This window comes from Polypterus senegalus, chromosome 15 (assembly GCF_016835505.1).
Source record: "Polypterus senegalus isolate Bchr_013 chromosome 15, ASM1683550v1, whole genome shotgun sequence".
Classification (NCBI taxonomy): domain Eukaryota; kingdom Metazoa; phylum Chordata; class Cladistia; order Polypteriformes; family Polypteridae; genus Polypterus; species Polypterus senegalus.
In genome coordinates, this window is record NC_053168.1 from 2,929,147 (window position 1) to 2,952,134 (window position 22,988).

Genomic DNA, 22,988 nt, shown 5'->3' on the forward strand with positions numbered 1-22,988 from the left:
TGCCTTATTTATCCATCCATCCATTATCCAACCCGCTATGTCTCATTTATCTACCTATTTATTGTGCAGTGCCTTTTAATATATTTATTATATAGTGTTTAATCTGACACACTATTGGTTATATAGTCCCTTTTCCCTCTCTGTTATCCAGTGCCTTATCTGTCAGTGTATTTCTCTATTGTATAGTGCCTTTGACATTTGTCTCTTCGATTATAAGGCAGACGTTTCTTGTTGAGGCCGTCCTCCTCACTTCATGCTGTCGCCAGCGAGGATGGTGTGTTGCTTTGCACACTCCTATATAAGACTGTGTTCTACATTGGTCTAACACTCCTGTCCTCGCACTCCTGTCCTACCAGGCTGCCACAGTGCACACCTCACCGCTCACCAGATGTCATCTCCTGTGACAAGAAGTGAGTTCTGCCCAAACCCTCAAACTAGAGAACTTCTATTTAAAATATAAAATGACAGGCAGACCCCTGCAGAATGAGAGCATGAAGACGGCCCCAGTGTTAACACCCGCGACGCAGGTGTAGGCAGGCTGTTCCTCCATTTTTCTCGATGTGCCACCACCATTTTGTGTTCAGAAGAGCAGGCTGAGGCTTTTCATGGACGTCTCCAATTTGGGTTCTAGGCCTTGGGTTTGCACCGTTTTAGGCCGTCTCTTAAACTGGAGCCAGAAATGGCAAAGGCTTAGAAGAAACGTCTTACAGAATGTGTAGGTGGCCTGGCCAGGCCGAGAGTGCAGATTGAGTGCTGATCAAGGGGGTTCTACATGGTGTTTATGGACGTTCTGAGCGGCTACTTTATAATTTGCAGATACAAATATTTATATCTGGCAGGCCGGGGTTTGTTTAGGTGTCTGACGCCTGTTTATATTGTAAGTGCAGATTGGACACGACTTGGTGAACGGGGTGGATTTACTTTTCTGGACAGCTGGAATTCAAACGTTTGTCTCTGTACAGTTTTAAAGATAAATGTTTACACGTCCTGGGAGTCCTGAAGCAGGGTGTGCTGGGAAATGGAGTTCACATGTGCGGTAGTCTGAGTAGTGATCTTGTTTTAATTAATAAGTCCACTCCACCACTGCAGTATATGGCCAGAGGCCTGTGGACGTAAGCTCACCGCACCTTGTTGGGGACAAAACCCATTATTACCACAACATTTATTTCTATAGCACATTTTCATACACACAGTAGATCAAAGTGCTTTACAAAATAAAGAATAGAAAAATAAAAGACACAGTAAGAAAATAAGATAAGTCAACATTAATTAACATAGAATAAGAGTAAGGTCCAATGGCCAGGGTGGACAGAAAAAACAAAAAAAAAAAAAACTCCAGACGGCTGGAGAAAAAAATATAAAATCTGTAGGGATTCCAGACCATTAGACTGCCCAGTCCCCTCTGGATTATGGAGTCTAGCGGCCTTGACTCTTCTTCTCAGTGAGTGTCCGAGTGAATTTGTGCCCATTCCACCAAAAGAGTATCTGTGAGGTCAGGTAGGGATGTTGGAGGTGAAGAGCCGGCTCGCCAATGGTGTTCTGATCCATCCCAGTATGGCTGAGGTCAGCAGTCAGTGCAGGCCATTGCTGTTCCTCCGTGTCGTTATGGACGAGGCTTTGTGCACAGGGGGTGACGGTCATGCCAAAACAGAAAAGGGGCTTCCACGAAGTCGGACTTGTCTCAGTTGTCTTTGTCTACTGTAACGTTAACAGCACTCTTTCCTGGAACCGAGTGGCCGAGCCCAAGCCCTGCCATTATCACTCCTCCGCTATACTTAATTATCCACAAGGACTCCTGGCATCTGGCAAATCCAAAGTGGTCCATCAGACGGCCAGCTGGTGAAGTGGGATCCGTCACTCCAGAGAACGACGGGCAACTTGCTGTGTGCCACTCCAGCGGACACTTGGCATTGCACATGGGGGTCTGGAGCTTGGCCATGGAAACCTATTTTCACGAAGGTCCCGACACACTGTTCTTGTGCTGCTGTTGCGTCCAGAGGCAGTTGGGGAACTCGGTTGTGAGCGATGCCACAAAGGAGAGGACATTTTAATGTGCGTCAGCACTCGCTCTGTGAGTTTGGGTGGTCTACCCCTTCACGGCAGAGCAGGAATTTTGTATTGTGATTTGGGGCAAAGGTAGCATCCTTTGACAGTGCCACATTTAAAGTCACTGCACTCATCTGAACGGTCCGTGGAGATGGCGTGACTATGTGCTGATTTGTGCACCTGTGAACAATGAGACCCCCAAAACTCCATCCTTCAGAGGGGCCTCCATATACTCTGAGGACCTAAATAAGAAGAAATGGGTGCCATACTGGGACCCAAGAAGATGATTCGTACTTGGTGCACCTCTGTGACAAACTTGGATTGAATGTAGAGTTGAAGTCAGAAGTTTACATACACACTGAATTCTTTCAAACTCGACAGATTTTATACTAACCGACTATACATTTGTCACATTTATTTAAGATGTCTGCTTTGTGCAGGCCCATCGTCATTAGTTCCACAAGCGTTCACAGATTTTAGTTTTCTTGACCATATCACAATTCCAGGAGGTTTCCATCCACTTTATTCATATACTCCCATCGTTTTCCGCACATCGTTGTTTGTGACCTGAGCCAAACTCGTCAGTCCGAGTGTCCAACGGGACATGGCGTGCAGTGTGTGTTTGTGTTTCACAGCTTCTGGCCAGCATTCTGCTCCATACAGGGCCTCTGGCCGCCCCACCTTCTTGTAGATGTTACCCTTGAGGTGTATGGACATCTTGTGATCGCAGAGAACCCCTGTCACTTGATGCCATTTAAGACAGGCAGCATTAACACAGGTGAAAAGGGGGAAAAGTGTCGTCGTCCGTGCTCCGTGTGGATCCCCGATACCTGGACTGGGAAGATTTCAGGGTGCCATCCATCTGTGGGCCACATGCCATGCTGAAAAACATTTGGCCAATTTTGGAAGCAATACTTGTATATTAATGTGCTCAAATGTCGGTCTGAGGGGAAGAACTCCGCCCACTTCTTGTTATGATATGCAAATATCCGCACATTCCATAGGGGGATAGCGGGGCAGTCGGGTCGCCTCTGACTGTCAGCAAGTGGATTGTGATGGAACAGTGTGAGGTGCTTTTGGGTGGGCTTTGGAGATAAAGTGGTTGAAACTGATTTTTGTGTTGTCCTTTATTTTCTTCAGTTTGGTTTTGCGGAGTCAATTGAAGCTCTGATTGGGGGTCTTGAGAGACTGCACGAGGAGTCTGAGTGTCTGGGCTTGCAAGGGTCCTGATAAAAAACCAACAGCCAGACTTTTAACGACCTCTTGGGCATAGCGGTGTGTCTGTCTGCGGAAAGAGTGTTGTCCATGTTGAGAGGTTTACTGACCTCGGCAGTGACATTCATGTGACTCTGGTGACTCTTCCTATGAAGTCCATAGACTGATTGGGAGAGCATGGGGGGTCATGAGGTCGCTGGTAAGGGGTGTGTGGCACTCCAAAAGGACGAAGGTCCAAGTCTTTAGAGTCCTGGTGCTTCTTGTTTGCGAGTCATGGACGCTGTCCAGTGACCTGAGTTGAAGACTGGACTCCTTCATGTGTGTCTCTTCAGAGAATCCTTGGATACCGCTGGTTAGACTTTGTGTCGCTCATGGAGTCCCGAATGAGGAACATGACCTGTATTGTGGTGCGATTCCCTGAGGGTGGTCTGGCTTACAGGGTCATCATTGTTAAGGACCCAAGTGGCTGGACCAGGCCAAAGGGACACCACATAACACCTGGCTGTGGCAGATAGTGGGTCATTTCTGGAGGGTTGGACTGAACCGCATGTCTGCCTGGGGATTTGCCAACCGGGATCCTGAGCTGTTTCATCGTGTGGTGGGTGCGGCAGCGCGCTGTACCAGTGCCTACTCCCCAACCTGACCTGATTGTTTTGGTACTCTTACTGAGGTGTGAAAGCTGGCAGCAATAGTGAAGTCAAAATTTGAGTGTAGATGCAACTCAAGACCCTCTTCTAACGCCACTATGGGCGGTCTTCCAGTGCAACACTAAGATTGCCCTCTGGAGAAAAAGGGATGGGCTGAGCCTTCACTGTGGCCACACACACCCTAGGTGTCCTGCTATGGAGGTGGAGAGCGCAGAGACCGCACTGATCTGGTGCTTGCCATGGGCTGTAATGCAAGGAGTCGACTTTTGTCTTTTTTTTTTTTTCTTAGGTGCCCATCATCCCAGCATTTTGGTTGACGGTTGGTGCAAAGTTTTGTCCGTCAAGGTTGCCACTTGTTGAGCGATGACTTTTTGATAACTGACCGAGGGTTTAAATGGTACACTGTGGGGACATCTCTGAATGTCGCTTTGGCTGCGATCGATCAGTCTTACCAGGTGTAAGGAGAGAACTGAAACTTGAGCTGAAGTTAAGAGGGTCCGGCAGCTGGTTCTTAAGCAAAAGTCTTTTGTGCCAACAACATTTATTTCTATAGCACATTTTCATACAAATAATGGAGCTCAAAGTGTTTTACATGATGAAGAAAGAGAAACAAAAGACAAAGTAAGAATTAAAATTAGGGAACACTAATTAACATAGAATAAAAGTCAGGTCCGTTGGAAGGACAGACAAAACAAAAAAAAACTCCAGACGGCTGGAGAAAAAAATTAAATCTGCAGGGGGCCACAAGACCACCCAGACCCCTCTAGGCATTCTACCTCACATAAATGACCTCAATCAATCCTCATGGTATTCAGGGTTCACATGGAAGAACTTGATGATGACGGTCATGTGGACTTCTGGCCTTTAATCCATCAATGGAGGGACATCACGGTGCTTTGATCAGGTGGTGGTGGTGGTGCAGGTTGCCACCGCAAAAAACTGGAAAAAGAACAGAAGCCATGTTGCAGTTATGAGTCTTTAGCCGTGTTTTAAAGTGCTCCACCGTATCAGCCTGGTGAATTCCTATTGGCAGGCTGTTCCAGATTTTAGGCTCATAACAGCAGAAGGTCGCCTGCCTCGCCACTTCTTTTAAGTTTAGCTCTTAGAATTCTGAGCAGACCCTCATTTGAAGATCTAAGGTTACGATTTGAAGTGTAAGGTCAGACATTCCGAAATATAAGATGGAGCAGATTATTTAAGGCTTTGTAAACCATAAGCAGTATTTTAAAGTCAATTCTAAATGGCACAGGTAACCAGTGTAGTGACGCTAAGACTGAGGTGATGTGCTCGGATTTTCTTTTCCAAGTTAAGATTCTGGCAGCTCCATTGTGCACTCCTTGTGATCGATTTGATGTCTTTTTTTGGGTGGTCCTGAGAGGAGTGCGTCACACTAATCCAGTCGACTGAAAACAAAAGCGTCAACTGATTTCTCAACATCTTGCAATGTTACAAGAGGTCTAACTTTTGTTATATTACTTAAGTGGAAAAAATGCTGTCCTAGTAATCCTGATTAATATGTGATTTAAAATCCAGGTCAGAGTCCATAGTTACCCCTCAATTCTTTACCTCCGTCTTGACTTTTAATCCTAATGCATCAAGTTTATTTCTAATAACCTCATTATATCCATTATTGCCAATCACTAAAATTTCAGTTTTTTCTTTATTTAGCTTGAGAAAATGACTACTCATCCACTCAAAAACACAAGTCAGCCATTGTGTTAGTGAAACAACAGAGTCGGGGTCATCAGGTGCTATTGATAAATACAGTTGCGAGTCATCAGCAAAGCTATGGTAGCTCCCGTTGTGCCCCGAGATAATCTGACGTAACGGAAGCATGTAGATTGAAAAGAGCAGCGGACCCAGGATAGAGCCTTGTGGAGCACCATACAGAATATCGTGTGTCTTTGAAGTATAATTATCACAACTAACAAAGAATTTTCTGCCTGCCAGGTAGGATTCAAACCAATTTAAGACAAAGCAAAGCAAAGTGGGTAATGCCAGTCAGTCTTCTGGCTTTTTAAGCTACACCTTTGGGGTCTCCTATTTGAATTCTCGCCAGGTGCCAGTCTCTGTCTTCTATAACAACCACACTCACAGAGCCTACTGCCCCCTAGTGGAGTACTCTGTTTTCCATTTCCATTATGGAATTTCCTCTCTTTCCTCCTGACATTTTTTTTTTCTGTCACTTTGGTGCCACTTGTAGTCCTTTATCAGCTGGGAACCTCTCCTTTGTGCCCATAGGACGTAAATCAGGAAAGACTTCCCTTACATCCTGGATCCCTCTTTCTTCAGTGTTGCCTGAATGGCTGCCTGGGTATAATGCTGGTTGGGGTGGCAGAACACAAGGTGAGGTGCCCCTCATAATGACATGGAGTATGACTCCCCTCCTTTTAGGAGACTCCCCTCTCCTGTTTTTTTCTCACAGACATGTCGGCTCATCTTTGTAGCATGGCCACCAGATGTGCTGTGGTCTTTCTAACACCAAATCCCTTAATTATCATCGCTGACATTCTAGGGGGTTCTTCAGGGGCTTTGAGGTTTGGATGCCATTGGCCTAGTAGGAGGTGTCAGAGGGTACTGGGGGTGTGGGGGATTAGAAGGAGGTGTTTCTGTGCTTAGGAGGAGTCCGGGGTATTGGTTTCAAACAATACGGGCTATTGAACTCATTTGTCAACCAGGGCATCATGGGAGAGTGGGTGCCAAGCTGGCATCTCGGGCAATTCTAGTAGAAGATAATGTGACCTGAATAATAGGGGAAGATAATCCAAGAAATCCACTGAGGGTTACAGGGGGGCTCCAGGTTATGTCTCCTTAAAGTGATCTTTTTGTTTCAAACAGAGAATAGGGCCTCAAGTGTGGCAGGTGAAAGCTGAGTAAACATCAGTGTGCCACCCCCCAGTGGCTTTGGTCAAATCGCAATCACACATGTCCCATACACTCATCACATGACCTGAGCGAACCCACCCAGCAGAAGTTTTAAAAAAAAAAAAACACAACTGAAGGACCCCCGTGGAGCTCTTTGGCAGGAATATTCACTGTGAAAGGTGCTATAAAAATCACGAGGCCTGGGGCATTTCAACTCGGATGAACCCGAGTCGTTTATATGGCCTTCCCTCATCTTAGACTGAGCTCAACTGTCTGATTGTAAAGTAGCGCTGCATGACGTCGTGACGCACCATCCTGCTCACTGGACCACCTAACGATTTGATTCAAAGAGTTTCTACTTTTCACAGGCAGGTTTCCAAACCAGGACCCCAAATAAAATGCTCAAATTGATTCAATAAAAGCTTGACAGAAGAGGCCCATCATGCTTTGGTCAATACGGCAACAGGACTGTTTCCCCAGAAAATGGATGCTGGTGCCAATTTCTGCACGTAGATTTGATTTTTGCATTGGAATGGATGGCATGGAGAGACTGGCATCCCAGCTGGGATGATTAAATATTTACTCCTCCAATACGCTCCGTGGATTGGGATTGCCAGAAGGATGCCCGCAAGGCATGCTTGGACTTGTCGTACCATTGGGCAGACCATGGTTGGGTTTCATGGGGGGATTCCTGAAGGGATTCCTGTCCTTCCATCCATTATCTAACCCGCTATATCCAAACTACAGGGTCACGGGGGTCTGCTGGAGCCAATCCCAGCCAACACAGGACACAAGGCAGGAAACAAACCCTGGGCAGGGCGCCAGCTCACTGCAGGGCACACACACCCACACACACTAAGAACAATTTAGAATCGCCAATGCACCTACCCTGCATGTTTTTGGACTGTGGGAGGAAACCCACGCAGACACGGGGAGAACATGCAGACTCTACCCAGGAAGGACGCGGGAAGCAAACTCGGGTCTCCTAACTGCGAGGCAGCAGCACTACCCACTGCGCCACTGTGCCACCTGAAGGGATTCCTAATTCCTACTTTTTTTGGGACTTCTGATTGACCCAAAAGTAATTCCATTGGTCTGTGCCTTGGCACTGGAAGTATTGCCGTATCCAAGATGAGAGAGACCACCCAACCTCATCCAGGCAAGTTGGGGTTGAGTGGAAGGGGGACAAGGAGGAGACCAGAAATAGAATGGGAAGAATTGTGTTGTTTTGTGTCCCCTTTGACGCCTTTCTTTAAAGCATGTGCTGTGTATAAACCCTTTATTTACACTGGGATTGGTGTTTATGGGGTCGTGTCTGAGGTGTGGGGTGTTGCAATGCCCCCTGGTGGTCAGTAAGTGTCCCAGGATATTTGGAACATTTCACACTGTCTGACTATTCATGGTTGTGGGAATGTCTTCCAAAAACAACGATCATCTCTTTAGTCTTCACCGAGTTTCATTGACCACTTGATGATGTCCTCGCTGACCGGGACAGGGCTGCTCTCGTTATCCACCGATTGACAGAAACAAAGTCCTCTGTGTACTTCAGGATGGTCCGATTATCCTACCTGCTCTCAGGGGTGGATCTGCCATGAAACTGGGCCCCTAAACACAAACGGAACCCATAAGCAACTTTAATAACTCGAATATTATAAGGCATCGGAAATTTCTATTTATACCAGTGATGTTGCCATGCGCGATAATCCAGTACAACAATTTCAAAATCAAAATCTTTTAAAAGCGGTGTGGTGATCTGTTATGGAGCGACCCCATGGAAGAAGCCCACCGTGCTTACCCAGACCTTTATTGCTGGTTATAAATGGGCCCCCATAACAGTTCAAACTCCAGGGCCCCAAAAAGGCAGGTCCACCATCACGTACTGTGACACATTTGTGTGGTTAGTGTTTCATAAACTTATTTCTCGCACCCACATGTGGCACCTTTTAGAGTGTTTGAGACCTCCGAAAGTCATCCTCCTTGGGATGAAGGGGGATTCAATTTAGAAGACTGCTGCTGAAAGTCGGGGGGGGTCCCCCCACAGCCGAGCACTGTCGATTGGTTAAACTGCCTGTGGTGCCCCATCACTTGGCACCCCATAAACTGTACACGACCCTGTCCCATTGAACAAAATTGTGAATCTCGACTCTGCACCACCCAAAATCTGGCTATCTGTGACCCAACATGAGGCGTGACCCATAGTTTAGAAATGATGGTGAAGACAGAAGACATGTGTGGCAAAAACCAAAGACCGCATCTGACCAGAAGAAGCTGATAGCAGTTGTGCAGCATGGTGGTGGCAATGTGGTGTTCTGAGGCTGATTTAGGGCCCGGGCAGGCAAACAGGGACATAGGTGAGCGTCGTGGTCCCACCTGACTCGATGGGGTCTGAAATGTGTGCTGCTCTGGACTCAAGTCCCACAGGACCCATTGTGTTAAATGAGTTCGACACTCCACTTCAGTCTAAATTTCAATTCTTTTCGCATTTAATAGACAAAAATGAAGAAATTGCCTCGGCTTATAACGGAAATTAAAAAGGCTTTCCCCAAACTTGTTTTCTTTCCCATACTTTGTTGCCTTTGGCAGCCTCTCCACAAGCCTCTGTAACGAAGGCCGCTCTTCCGTTTTTCTCATGCATAAATCTTTTTGTTCCTCTTTACCACTTCGGACTTCAAAAGCTTTCTCAGATGTCTGAGGAGTTTATTAAAATCCAACCTCGTTCGGCTTCTTATCAAGTGGGGCAAGCATGCTTCTCATGGAAGAACAGACCTAGCGGTTCGTGTCGTGCTTCAAAAGCGGTGAGAATGCCATTGAGCCCACAATGCCAGTCCGTCACATTCCACACGCACATGAATTTCCTCGAAAGCCTTTTTTCTTCGGTGCTTGAAGAAGTACAGGCGTCCCTTTCTAGAAGTGCTTGTTTCCCAGCTGGAATGCCTTCTGTTTGTGGTCTGCCTTCATATGCCCAGAGCATCCTGTAGGGGGCACAGCCTTCTATCTACAGTGCCACTCCAAGAGGTCCCAGATGGAAAGTGACAGGGCCAAGAAGATAACATTGTGGAAGAAAATGGACCGCAAGGTTATAACAAAGATCTTTAACAACTACTGTAAGACCATCATGGAGAAATCCCATCAGAGGTGTCTTAACCCTGTGGCGCACCACATCTGTGCCAATGCTGGCTCCCCCACAATCTTCTCTGAGGCATCCAAGAGCCCGTCCTCTTACAGACTGTCTGTCTGTCTGTCCTTTCAAATTGGACTTCCTCTATAACCCTTAACAGGGACCTCTGCGATCCCCAGACAATCGCTACAACACAACATGATGGCTGAGTGTTTACTCCCTGAAGTCTTGTCCTTTTTTATGTATTTTCTTCCCCGTGGTTGGGATTTTGCTGGTCATGCCAGCTTGTTCCCTGTACCATTGGTTGGGGCTGCTTAAGTGTCACACCTTTTTTTTTTTTTTTTAAACGCAGGTTCCTGCAAAGCAATTGCCAGGAATCCTGCCGACTATGCCACTTGTGAACACTAGGGGCATTACAGCACCACAAACCCCACAGTGACACAAGTCCCGGGTTGAAATGCAAGGTTTTTATTACAATAAAGTCTTCTTTGTAATAATAGCACCAACACAAGCACAAACACAATTGTCTTTTTCAAATGGAAGGAAGGGATTGACGCAGGGACAGTCGAGGGAACTTTGACTTTTAAGGCCACCATAGGAAGGTAATACCAGAAGACACAAAGTACAGGTGTCAGAGTTTTATTTTTGATGGATGAGAGATGGCAGAGGAACGGCAAACCGTGTCTTCTTTTGTTGGATGTAAGAATTTAATGAGGTGTGACTGGTGGTACGGAACTAGCTGGGAATGGCAAGAATCCTTGGGGTACCAAGCTGGATAAACCCCTTTAAATTCATACAAAAAGTAACAAAAAAAGTTGTTAACTGTAAATGAGCCAACACAGAGTTCCCAGCAGTGTTTGAGGTCTCGTGATTCTCACCCCCTGGGGTGGAGGGGTCAGTCCAGACTCGAGTGCAGGTCACAAATTAGACACCACATTCTAGGGACGTCCCAAATGGAGGGGACATCAGTGTTGAGGCGTCTTCTCAGGTCTGTGGGGAAACAGGAACATACCGTTAGGCCAGGCACACACTGTGTCACTTTGGAGTGATCCTTAGCCTGATTTGCTGTCGCCATCTGATTTTTGGATCAAATTTCAGCTTCATCGGCCAGCTCTTCATGCGAGAGGGGTGGTGATGCCTGATTGCACCATACGATTGGGCTGTCGTACGATCAGAAGAGTTTCGACCATGTCAGAAACTTCAAGCGGATGTCTTGTAGTGTGAGCAGTTTCACGCTATCAGATTTCATTGCACATCAGTAATAGTACATTGTTCATTGGGTTTTGCTATTGCTCATTTTCACATTTTTTCATTTCAAAAATTTAAATATCTTGTAGATTGCGGTGGGCTGGCGCCCTGCCTGGGGTTTGTTTCCTGCCTTGCGTCCTGTGTTGGCTGGGATTGGCTCCAGCAGACCCCTGTGACCCTGTAGTTAGGATATAGCGGGTCGGGTAATGGATGGATGGATGGTTTTTGACTCTACTTTTTGTTTTATGTTTCAGCATAGTCACTTGTTGTTTTTCATCTCCTGGTTTTCTGGCTTGTGTTTATCTCCTGGCTCACTCTCAAACCTTAAACTGAAACAAATGCCACACAGATAGATTATATAGTGCTTTTCATCTATCTATTATATAGTGCCTTTCAGATCTAGCTATCTAGTATATAGTGCCTTTCATCTATCTATTATATATTGCCTTTCATCTATCTATTATATAGTGCCTTTCAGATCTAGCTATCTAGTATCTAGTGCCTTTCATCTATCTATCTATTATCTAGTGCCTTTCATCTATCTCTATAATAGAGGGATGTGAAAGGAATGTGAAAGGCGGCCCTATATAATATAAGGCACTATATGATAGATAGATAGATAAATGTACTTTTTCACAGGAAATTAGAACTTTATAGAAGCCTGAAAGTGAGAGAAATATATAAATAATAAAATTGTAATAAACAGGAAAAAAGTTCAATTTATATAATGAAGGGAGTTGATTCCTGATGGGCAAATGTGACTTTTACGTGAGTCACTGTTCTTGAAGGGGGTCTCGACTTTTACTCACATAGGTTCGCCGAGTGCTTTACACAACACTGAGTATCCCAGCAGCATGGTGTGTTAGGTAGGAAGTGTCAAATCCATCATGGGGTACCACATGCGCACACACACTTCTATGGTGTCAATCAGTATAACTAATGGGTCTTTGGGATCTCCTAACGTAACCCAAGATTCTCAAACCCATTTAAGTAAACTGAGGGTCACACATATGCTGGTAGCTTTAGGCTCATCCCAGAGCTCACAAAAATCAATATGGGGGTCACACTGGAGTTTCCCACCTGTCTTTGGGATGCAAAAGAGACCCTGAGGGAAAGCCCACACAGTCACAGAGAGAACATGCAAACATCACACAGGCTTGGGTTTAATAACCTGGTGGTCTAAAGCTGTCATATTAGGCAAATCAAACAGACCAGGCATGGCTGTATTTGAGTATAATGTATACATACTGGACTGGCTCCTCTCGTCCCTCCACTGCACCCTGGGTATTTGGGCCAGACAACAGAAGAATTTATATTTTTAAAAAATCTGTTTGAAAGCAAAAAAAAGCACAATTTGACAGATCAAGAGTGAACTATAATTTATAAAGTGTGTCACCAAAGTGGCGCGGTGATTGACACAGCTAACTGGCTCATTGCTGTACTCGGTTGGCTTTATCACCTGGTCAGTGCCAGTGTGGAGCTTGTTGTCCACGGATGTGACCATATAAAGCCTTAAATGGCCGAGGTCCAGCTTACTTGTCTGAACTTATCATGATTTACAAACCTGAGCGCACATTAAGATCTCAAGATGCCGGTCTGCTTAGGATTACAAGAATTAATGAAATAACAGTGGGAGGTCGAGCTTTTAGTTACAGGACCCCCTAAACTGTACCTGCTACTATAAGAGATGCCCCTTCAGTCTCAGCTTTTAAATCCCGGCTGAAGATTCATAGCTTCAGTTTAGCACACCCTGCCTAGAGCTGCTGATTAACTGTACAGGCTGCATCTCTGTTGTTACCGTTGTGTTTGAAAGTTTGTCAGCCCTTTAGAATTTTCTGTATTTCTGCATAAATATGACCTAAAATATCATCAGATTTTCACTCAAGACCTAAAAGTAGATAAAGAGAAACCAGTTAAACAAATGAGGCAAAAATATTATACTTGGTCATTTATTTATTAAGGAAAATGATCAAATATTACATATTTGTGAGTATGTGAACCTTTGCTTTCAGTATCTGCTGTGACCCCCTAAACGTTTCCGGTAACTTTTGCTCATTTCTGCACACCGGCTTGGAGGAATTTGAGCCCATTCCTCCATCCAGAACAGCTTCAACTCTGGGATGTTGGTGGGTTTCCTCACATGAACTGCTCGCTTCAGGTCCTTCCACAACATTTCGATTGGATTAAGGTCAGGACTTTGACTTGGCCATTCCAGAACATTCACTTTCTTCTTCTTTAACCATTCTTTGGTAAAACGACTTGTGTGCTTAGGGTCGTTGTCTTGCTGCATGACCCACCTTCTCTGGAGATTCAGTTCATGGACAGATGTCCTGACATTTTCCTTTAGAATTCTCTGATATCATTCAGAATTCATTGTTCCATCAGTGAAGACAAGCTGTCTTGGCCCAGATGCAGTAAAACAGGCCCAAACCATGATACGACCACCACCATGTTTCACAGATGGGATGAGATTCTTATGCTGTAATGCAGTGTTTTCCTTTCTTCAAACATCACGCTTTTCATTTAAACCAAAAAGTTTTACTTTGGTCTCATCCGTCCACAAAACGTTCTTCCAATAGCCTTCTGGTTTGTCCACGTGATCTTTAGCAAACTGCAGACGAGCAGCAATATTTTTTTTGGAGAGCAGTGGCTTTCTCCTTGCAACCCTGCCATGCACACCATTGTTGTTGAGTGTTCTCCTGATGGTGGACTCATGAACATGAACATTAGCCAATGTGAGAGAGGCCTTCAGTTGGGGGTCCTTTGTGACCTCGACGACTATTCCACGTGTGCCTTGCTCTTGGAGTGATCTTTGGTGGTCGACCACTCCTGGGGAGGGTAACAATGGTCTTGAATTTCCTCCATTTGTCTGTCTGACTGTGGATTGGTGGAGGCCAAACTCTTTAAAGATGGTCTTGTAACCTTTTCCAGCCTGATGAGCATCAACAGCTCTTTTTGTGAGGTCCTCAGAAATCTCCTTTGTTGGTGCCATGATACACTTCCACAAACATATGTTGTGAAGAGCAGACCTTGATAGATCCTGTTCTTTAAATAACACAGGGTGCCCACTCACACCTGATTGGCATCCCATTGACTGAAAACACCGGACTCGAATTTCACCTTCAAACTAACTGATCATCCGTAAGGTTCACATACTTCTGCCACTCAGAAATTTGTAATATTCGATTATTTTCTTCAATAAATAAATGACCAAGTATAATATTTTTGTCTAATTTGTTTAACTGGTTTCTCTTTATCTACTTTTAGGACTTGAGTGCAAATCTGATGATGTTTTCGGTCTTATTTATGCAGAAATATAAAAAAATTCTAAAGGGTTCACAAACTTTCAAGCACCACTGTAGTCATTAACACTAAAGCATAAGTAACATCCATCCATCCATCCATCCATTATCCAACCTGCTCTATCCTAACTACAGGGTCACGGGGGTCTGCTGGAGCCAATCCCAGCCAACACAGGGCACAAGGCCGGAAACGAACCCTGAGCAGGGTGCCAGCCCACCGCAGTTCTAATTTGGTTCTAACCCTCACCTATTCTGTTTCTCTTCTCGGTACTCAAATGTGGCACTTGGTGCCACGGCCCACCTGCCTGCCTAAGGTAAAGTCCTCTCTGATGGAGGATCACAGGAGTCGTCAGGTAGAGGGGTCCTTTCATCTGATTAGTGCTGTTTCAGCTGTGGAATGGCCAAATGGGGGAGGAAGCTTGATGGCCGAGGTCTCCGGGACCCTAAATAAATCCAAATCATATTATTTAATGATATCTACTGTTGAATTCTGCTCCGTATTTGTAAAGTTTTTATTTTTATACTGTATTGAGGATTTGTTCTGTTTTGTGTATTGTATTGTATTGTATTGTATTGTATCGACCCTCTTCTTTTTGACTCCCACTGCACACGCAGCCAACCTGGAAAGGGGTCTCTTTGAATTGCCTTTCCTGAGGTTTCTTCCATTTTTTTTCCTTACAAGGGTCTTTTCTTGTCGTCTTTGAGTGTCAAGACTGGGGGGCTGTCAAGAGGCAGGACATGTTAAAGCCCATTGTGGCACTTCTTGTGTGATTTTGGGCTATACAATAATACATTGTATTGTATTGTATTGTATTGTATTGTATTGTATATTGTCCAAGTCTGCTCCCAGGTGGTAAGATCGACTTGTTCAGTAAGTATTCAGGTCATAAATTTAGGTTGCTCTGGTGTAATTTTCAGCTCCAGATCTATTTTGGGCTCTTGTTTCATCTTTTGACGTAAATGTGAAATGACCTTGCTCTCGTAACGGTTCCATTATTCCCGCTCTGCCAGAGTCTAAGGGTTTCTCACAGACTTCAGCCGGCAGTTTCTTTTGTTTGAGCCCCCAGTGACATTCCTGACATTTTTGAATTCAAGTGCAGCTTGGGGCCGATTGGAGTTTCTTAAAGAAAATGAAGGCGCCATCTGCAGGGCGTTCTGTGCACTGCGTCCTGCTCTTCACTTAATGAAGTCTGCCAGCTTACTTTTTTTATCACATGATCATTACGGACCAAGTCCTGACTTTTCTCTTTTGCCTTTCCATCTTTTATTTTTAAAATAATAAAACTTAAGCAGTGAAGCTCAGTTCAGTCAAAGAAGCAATCGGTGCAGTAGCACAATTTGAAAATTCCCCAAGCTGAGCACTCGACTCTTTCTCCCTTGCCGTATGATAAGTGAGCCCAGTCTGATGAAGTCTCTCATGAACATTTAAAACCGAAGAAGAATTCTGGCAGAGCGCCGGCACCCTCATTTGAGAATGGCACGAAGAAAAATTCTTGCCAAATTGTAAAAATTATTGAACCATTCCCTATTTATTTAAAAATTTAAGCTAATAAAAAGTGTCATTTTCCCACTGAGTTATGGGAAGAGGACTGGGAAAGTGAGTTGTCATGTGAGCGACGTGGTGCAGGATCTGACACAATTTTTTTGTTCCATAATGTTATCTGGGCATCGTTATTCCAAAAATCACTGTTAGCAAATTGGATAAGATTGAAACCGAAGCGATTATCTGTTCTGTCAGCAAAATGGGAGATTAACTTTTTGAACAAAACCGGGAGGTGTCTTAGCCCAGTGGTGCACCGCATCTGGGCCGGTGTTGGGTCTCCCACAATGTCCTCCTCCAGTTACAGACTGGCTGTCTGTCCTTTCAAATGGGACTCCCTCTGTGATCCCCAGGCAATTGGTCCGACACGCCGTGACAGCCGAGTGTTTACTTCCTGAGGTCTTGTCGTATTTAGGTATTTTCTTCCCCATGGTTGAAATTTTGCCCGACACGCCAGCTTGTTCCCTGTACCATTGGCTGGGACTGCTTAGGTCACACTCACTTTTTTTAAATACAGGTTCCTGCAAAGCAATGGCTGGAATCCTGCTGACTACGCCACTTATGACCACTAGGGCCACTGCAGACACAACCACAGTGACACAAGTCCCGGGTTCACATGCAAGGTTTTTATTACAATAAAGTCTTCTTGGTAATAATAGCACCAACACAAGCACAAACACAATTGTCTTTTTCAAATGGAAGGGAGGGATTAAGGCAAGTACAGTCGAGTCGACTCGTACCAAAAAGCAAGACGAAACAAAAACAAACTAGAAAGTGAAATGAAACCAAAACCCAATACGAGAGACAATAATCGAGGACGAGAAGACAAGAGGATCAAAACCGAAAAGTACATACGAGAAATGAGCACAATGATAAGTGTGGAGTTCTTTAGAGTTTTGTTATCTGCCGATTGGATAAGGATTTGAACTCCAAGCTGTCCTTGTATCCTGTTGCGTTGATTATGTATGGGTCACGACCTCAGAGGCCACACCCCTAGCGATTCTGGAAGCCAGCCTAACAACGGAATTAAGCAATGGTGGCATTTGAGGGCCCAAAATCTTACCAAATTATGACAATAATTGAGAGAAATGCAAATATTTCAACCCAAAATGGTCTGAGTGTGGAGCATTCCTGACTTAAGTTTAATTCATATTAATAATCTTAGTAATCTTTTTGTTGTATTTTTTTTTATTTTTATTTAAATGCGTGTGTTTTCTGTTATTATTTCTGGTTTTGTGTGTTGTTTGTTTGATGTTATGTTGTAAATTCAGTGTTTTTATTTTTTTATTATGATCAGTTTAATTGCTTTAGATTTGTTAGTCCATCCTGACTCCTTCATGGTGTGCCCAAGGAGGCGGTGCCACCTGATTAGGCAGCTCAGTTACTGCCCCGGCTGGTGCTTAAGACAGTCCTGGAGATTTGGCTTTGCGTCTATCAGTTTGGATTCCTGGTTTTGTCATTTGTCTGCTTTTGTTTTTGAGTGATGTGTCTTGTGACTCGAGCTCTTTCTTATAATGTACTATTCTCTTAATTTTTGTCCGTTTTCCCTGTGGGAGTTCCACTCGTGCTACTTCGACAAATTGAGTTTTGGACCATGATTTTTCACATTCATTTCTTGCTCAATGTAATATTGAAACTTGAGTTTAAATAACATCTTCTCACACTGCCATATGTTACATAACAGAGTGTCGCCGTTTTTCATGTAGCTCATCGACTGTTGTCATGGTGATATTTCCCCAAATCTTCCAGGAGTCATTCACCACAGACCGGCGCATTCTATTCCATTGTATCCAATGTTTACATTTTTCCTGGTTACAAGTTAATAATTTTTCCAGTTTTAATACTTAGATTTTGCTTTTTTTTAGCCATTTTTTTTGTGGGTTGCACTCTTGCTTGTTATCAGGGCCACATCTCAGCCCTTGATGCTCTTTCATTAATATAAACTTTACTGCCTCTGTTTGGGTTAATAGAAAGGTTAATGTATTGAAAACTAGCAAGAATATGTTAATAGTAACTTGTTGGAGTGGACACTGGATGAACTGAAAAAATGCTCAAAAACTGTGACGTCTGTAACATCATTACCAATGCCGTATCGAAAGTCAGTAAATCAAAATCAAAAAACCAAGCGGAAGTCAAAAACCACCAAAGGATTTAGAAAAAAATCAATCTGCAAACTCAAATAGGAAGTGCTTTCTTTGCGCGACCTTTTAAACTTGCCTTGTCATGAACCAGAGGTTACGACCTCTCAGGACACGCCCCTAACAACACAGCAGGAATTCCTAATGATGGTGAAAACAAAATGGCTGCAGTGAAAATGGACCAAATGAATCATCCATCCATCATCCAACTCACTATATCCTAACTACAGGGTCACGGGGGTCTGCTGGAGCCAATCTCCGCCAACACAGGGTGCAAGGCAGCAAACAAACCCCGGGCAGGGCGCCAGCCCACCACAGACGAAATGAATTAACAAAACTTAAAAAAGTAAAGTACCAATTGGATAAAAAAATGTCACAATCGGAAACTAAGACTTGCGAAATGACAAAGAAACACACACAAAAAATAAAAGAAGCTGCATTTGGTTGTAAAATAGAGACAAACAAAATGGCATAAAGATATGGGGCCTGCACAAGCTCTACAAAGCGGATCAGAAGTGTCACTAGCTTTGTCCAGAAAAGGCTCAGCCCAAGTCAGCATGTCCCCAACTGTCCTCCCACAGTCCTAAGAATAGGCAGCTGGCTCTAACAAAATACAGACGCATTGAAAAATTCTTAGAGAGCCTCTGGCTTGACGAGATAATTCCACCAAATATCATTTTTGATAGAAGTAAAAACACAAAACTGGCACAAAGCCAAAAAATGTGTTTAAAAAGGCAATCAAGTGCCAATATTTAAATCCAAATCCCAAAGCAGAAGAGAGAAATCCAAAAACCAGAAGAAAAATAACAAGAAAAGTAAAATGAACAAAGCCAGTGATCTACTGCTGCACTCCTCTCTCTGAGTGAAAATAAAGGCAGTGGGAGGGCCCAACAGCAGTGACATCAGGATGGCCACACCTCCTGAGGCTCCACCCACAAATGACAGGGAATAGAGTCGCATTTAAGGACACAGTACATAAATATTAAATAACCAGTAAAGGCACACTGCACGATAATGTGGAGTGAAGACCCTTGACTTGAGCATTCCTAGTTTTCAGACTCTTTCTTTCTCTGTGCGTTTATCATTCGTTTGCTCAGAGGCTGATGAGCTTGCTGCTTCCTGAGCAGCTCTTCTTCTCTTCTTTCGTCAGTGGACGCTAGAGGCGCTGTTGCCCCGTTGAGCCCACCAGACAGACGTCCAAGACACACGTTTAAAATGCCAAGAATAATTTCTTTAATAAATTGCACAAGGCACCGCACAATTCCAATAATCTTCTTATATAATGCGCTACCGTGGCGCTTCGTTTGTCTGTCCAGGATTTTAAATCCCCTGTAGCTCGCAAACCGTTTCATCTATTGACTTGAATTTGGTACACATCTACTACGTGATGTCTACTATCTGCTTTCAGGGTGATGATTTTTATTACTTTTTTATATTTTTTATTTTTTATTGTAGAATCCATTCTCAGTAGTGTGCAGCAGGGCAGCTGTGTGGCGCATGCGTATGGGCGCCGTTCTCATTCCCTATCACCTTCACTAGTCATTCTTGAGGCAGATTGAAGACTTAAGTGCCAGCTTAAGTGAAAAATTTAAGAAAACGTACTAAGTAATTGCAACACAAAAACTAACTTAATCAGTTTTAACGCAAAAAGATGCGATGAAAGAAGAGAAGCAGTGGGCCGCTAGGGTGGAGAACAGAGGAGCTGCTCAGGAAACAGCAAACGCATCAACCTCTGAGCAAACGAATGATAAACAGAGACAGAGAAAGAAAGAGAGGATGAAAACTAGGAATGCTCAAGTCAAGTGGATTCACTGCACGATATCATGACGTGCGCCATTACTGGTACAATAATAATAAACAATAATCAATAACACAATCCTCCACTCCCAGCAGCTCCGTTACACTCCCTCCCAACTCCGGCTCCATCTGCTGGGTTTCCCATCGTCCTTTAAATAGTTCATTCATCGAAAATATTTCTTCTGCGGGTCAAACGGCATATCCTCCTTCCTTAAATATCCCAGAAGTACTGCGGGCTTCCATCCTGGTGACTTCGAAGTACTTCTGGGTTGGTGTAGCAATAATAGGACACAGGTTCTCGGTGAGCTCCCCCTGGTGACACCCCCGGAATCCAACAGGGCTGAAGAAACAGACTCCATGTCCCTTGCTGCCCTGAGGGAATCTGGGGAACCATTTCTGTCCAGGGGAGGTGCCATCTAGCGTCCCAGGGGATGCAGTGCCCTGAAAAGGCTGCTCTTTTTTCTTTTCTATGTTGAGGGACGTCCCGGCCACACTAAAACACTGGCCGTCCATCACAGTCGGTATATTTTCGTGTTAAAACTGATTAAGTCCGTGTTTGTGTTGCAGTTACTTAGCACGTTTTCTTAATTTTTCACTTAAGCTGTCATTTAAGTCTTCAATCTGCCTCAAGAGTGATTTAAGATATGAAGAGGTAGGGGAAGAGATGGCGAAGGTGGTAGGGATGAGAACGGTGCCCATATGTATGCGCCGCACGACTGCCCTGCTGGCCACACCCAAGAGTTACTTCTACAATAAAATAAAATAAAAACAGGAATAACCTTGGAGGTCAATCATCACCCCAAAAGTGGACAGCAGAGGTCACATGGTATATGTGTACCAAATTTCAAGTCAATAAGTCAAACGGTTTGTGAGCGACAGGTGATTTAAAACCCTGGACAGACGGACAGACAACCACGGTAGCGCATTTATATATAAAAATAAATCAACATAACAAAGTAAATCAAAATATAGAAAACTGTCATTCAAAAATAACCAAAACTCAGTTTGCACAAAACATCACACCCGGTTTTTGACTTTTGCTTCATTCTCTCTGACTTTGATTGCTGGGTTTAAGTTTTTGGTTTTGGCAAAAAGATGATTTTGAACTCCAATAAACAAATTTAACACAAATCTGGCCTCCCGTTCATTTATAACATCCAATGTCCACCCTTTGAGATTGTTAAACAAAGCATACAACGGCACTTAGAAAATGGAAACACCAAATGAGTGGAGAGCTGAATGAACAAACACAGGAGTCAATGCCTCAGCGAGGACCTGAGACCACACCGGCCGGTTTAAAGGCCAGGGGCCTCATGTATAATGCCGTGCGTAGAACTCGCACTATAACATGGCGTAAGCACAAAAGCTGAAATGTGCTTAGGCACAGAAAAATCCAGATGCAGGAATCTGTGCGCACTCCAACTTCCACGTCCTTCCGTTACATAAATCCCGGTCAGCGTGAAAACTAACGCTCGTGCACGCTTTATGTAACGCCCCAACTCCTCCCAGAATTACGCCTCTTTGAATATGCAAATCAATATAAATCGCCCTTAAACTCAGCCTTCTGTGAAAAGACAATGGGAAAAGCACGGGGGAAAATATAAGAATTTCAGCGAATACCAAGTGGAGGCAAATGAAAAACATACTATTTGTTCAAATAAGCCGTGGTATAATCAACAAAAGGAAGTTGATCGAGTGACATAGCGTGTTGGAGAAACTTGAAAGCTCACGTTCACAAAATCGCACAGTGCCGGAAATAAAAAAGAAGTCACATATCAAAGTCGCCGTGAAAAGCCGAGTTGTAAGCCCACTGTCTGAGTGTCATATGAAAGCTTATTAGGGTACAGAGAAAAAAGGCACACGGTGGGGAAAAAACGAAATGTCAACTTCAATTTCGACATTTCCACTTTAATCACGTAGTTTATTTTGTCATTTAGTACAACATCATAAACTTCATCTTAAAATCGTTTAATTAACCAGTTTCTCAAATCACATCGTAATTAAAGTAGCACGTTAAATGCTTTGTTTTGTATTTGATCTTCTATGTGCTCTTTGTGTGTGAATCACTACGTGCTTCTTAAACTGGCTCTCTTCCTCTGACTGGACACAGAATCCATGACATTTGTGATATTACAGCTCTCTGAATAACTCAAACACTGAGATGTATACGTGATGTCATTTTCATGATGATAGGAGTTAAAGCACGTTATTAAACATGTGTTTCACTTCGATGAAATAATTTATTGCAGCAGTACAATCAGGGGCGGCTCTAGGCTTGTGGTGGCACTGGGCAGAGGAAGAATCGGTGGCTCCTTCGCCTGCCCGTCAGTAAGGTAGCTTATGCACGGTGGATGGCCATGTCCGTTGCAGACACTGCATAGCCGCCTTGTGCTCCTGACACAAGCATTTAACTTTTGCCGAAATTTGTCGCTGTGTTTGTAGCTGTGTTGTTATTTTCTCTTTCTGTTTTATATTCAGTATATATTGGCGTAGCCGTCACTGCAGTCCTTGCTTTTCTTTCCCCAAGTAACCGATCGCCACACAATCAGCTCTGTAATAGAAGTTAAGCCATCTGTAAGCTTAGCGCCGATTCTTCATTGAAATGTCTTCGTAGTACATGTTTAATTATTCTATCCTTCACGACACTCCCAGTGAAGAATACAGATTATTTAAATGAAGTTAGTTTTATCTGTATAATTTAATAAACATATTTTGCTGAATTTCACCTTATAAATGATATCGTTTCTGTTTCTGAACCGCGAGGTCCGTACAGGAAAGGCTTTAAAACGTTTTGCAGTGGCTGAGACAGCGTGTCCTTGAAGCTGTATACCGATAATTCTCTTACCGATCAGCTGCTGCTGTGATTCCCACTCAGATACAGTGATAGAAATACTCCAAGTTGGTGCAGTGAGAGTAATATGGAAAAAGATGATCCGCTGTGGCAACTCCTAACGGGAGGAGCTGAAAGAAGAAGAAGAAGTAGAAGAAGAAGGTGCAGTGAGAGTAACAACACTAAAGCAGTTATGGTATTTGGAATACTATGGCTGTTCCCTGGACCATTATATTGTTACA

General features: G+C 43.9%; 1 protein-coding gene across 4 annotated transcripts in view; it reads left to right on the forward strand.

Moving 5' to 3' along the window:
- Positions 1-22,988, forward strand: part of LOC120515362 (collagen alpha-6(VI) chain-like) — a 325,957-nt gene that overhangs the window by 31,777 nt on the left and 271,192 nt on the right. The gene's annotated exons all lie outside the window — the stretch shown is intronic.